Source organism: Oncorhynchus kisutch, linkage group LG16, assembly GCF_002021735.2.
Source record: "Oncorhynchus kisutch isolate 150728-3 linkage group LG16, Okis_V2, whole genome shotgun sequence".
Classification (NCBI taxonomy): Eukaryota; Metazoa; Chordata; class Actinopteri; order Salmoniformes; family Salmonidae; genus Oncorhynchus; species Oncorhynchus kisutch.
Window position 1 is genome coordinate 15334381 of NC_034189.2, and position 2217 is coordinate 15336597.

A 2217-nucleotide genomic window follows, 5' to 3' on the forward strand; every position below is an offset into this window, starting at 1 on the left:
GAGCCCAAAGAAAGGAAATGCGTCACGCTATCAAACCAAGGATAAAGCAGAATGAAAATGACAGTATTGGCGACATCGTGTGGAAGCTGTAGGCGTTTACAGGGGATTCCTATGTATTTTTTTCAGCATTAAACAATACATTGACTGGAGGATGGATATTTTTTTTGTGTTTCGGGGAACAGTTTTGATGCATTTTGACTCCTTAAACACGCTATGTTATAGCCACAGACACGATTTAACCAGTTTTAGAGACTCCAGAGTGTTTTCTATACACACACACTTATCATATGCATATACTATATTCCTGGCATGAGTAGCAGGACGCTGAAATGTTGCGCGATTTTTAACAAAAAGCTGCGACAATTCGCATCATCCCAAAGAGGTTTTAAGAACACCATAACAATATGGAAGAAAATGAATTATATTCTAAAAGAACCAATATCACTCTCTAAAACACAACCTTATGGAACGATCCTTCGATAGCTTTTGGTAAAAGGAAAAACATGTATTTTTTTGACAGAATTCAAATGTAATTTAGGATATTACTAGTGATGAACCGATATGACAATTTTGCCCGATACCCGATATTTCCCTTGCCCCAAAAAAAACGACACCGATTCCGATAACTGATATTTAGAATTGTAGAGGTATTTTAAGCATTCTAGCACAGTTACACACACACACACACACACACACAAACACGGACACAGCGTTCTAAGGTACTGTGTCTCAGTGCAAGAGGCGTCACTACAGTCCCTGGTTCGAATCCAGTCTATCACATCCGGCTGTGATTGGGAGTCCCATATGGTGGCGCACAATTGGCCCAGCGCGTTCTGGGCCGTCATTGTAAATAAGAATTTGTTCTTAACTGACTTGCCTAATTAAATAAAGGTTACACACACACACACACACACACACCACACTGACCAAAAAGTTATTTTGTTGGCATTTACGTATGTCCCCAATACCAGTAAAACATAATCAAAACCTATTTATTTCACTTATTTTCTGTGCTGTTTTGTTGTTCAGTCGTTTCATTCTCAACCAGTATTTCTATGGAATGCCGTTTGGGACTTTGCGTGTCAAAAAAGATACATGTCAAATAACACAACATAATCTGGTTCTAACTCTATAGCTAGGTGTCATCTAGAATAACCCTCATTTATTAGACCGTTCTTATTTGATTAACGGTGGTTGGACCCATCTATGTGAAGGGTTAGCCACAATAGTGGACTTTGCGGTTAGCCTTCAAAATAAAAGTATGGCATAATTCTACTTTGAATTCACTGGCATCACTGTCAATTACATACTTTTATTTTGAAGGCAAACCGCAAATCCCACTATTTAAAAAAATATATTATTATTAAAAAATTTTAAGGAGTGGATCAGCTTAATATTGCGGAAAGAATGTTTCTTCCATCAATGTAATTGTCTGCATCATTTCCAATCCCCCATATTGTTTTGGTAAATATATACAGTGGGGAGAACAAGTATTTGATACACTGCTGATTTGATACACTGATTTTGCAGGTTTTCCTAATTAGAAAGCATGTAGAGGTCTGTAATTTTTTATCATAGGTACACTTCAACTGTGAGAGACGGAATCTAAAACAAAAATCCAGAAAATCACATTGTATGATTTAAGTAATTAATTAGCATTTTATTGCATGACATAAGTATTTGATCACCTACCAACCAGTAAGAATTCCGGCTCTCACAGACCTGTTAGTTTTTCTTTAAGAAGTCCTCCTGTTATCCACTCATTACCTGTATTAACTGCACCTGTTTGAATTCGTTACCTGTATAAAAGACACCTGTCCACACACTCGAACAGACTCCAATCTTATTATGTTATGTACCTATGTTACATAGGTATGTGCGTTAGCTTTGACATCAGTTTTTAACATTGGTGTTACACTAGACATCAGCCGGATTTCATTCATTCAGATCTAGGATGTGTTATTTTAGTGTTCCCTTTATTTTTTGAGCAGTGTACTTATTTGAAGGTTTGTGTCGAATTTGAATCAAGTTTAGGGCGGTGCTAAAGTGATATTAGAAGTAAACAGTAGCATTGATAATGATGATCGCATGCAATGATGACGCAAAAAATGACTAGGTATCCCCCCTTACCCCTGTCACTGTCCCTTTCTTGTTTTTAAACGATGAGAGAAGTGCTACACCTGGTGGAGAGAGATTGTAAGACAGAAATAGTTGCTT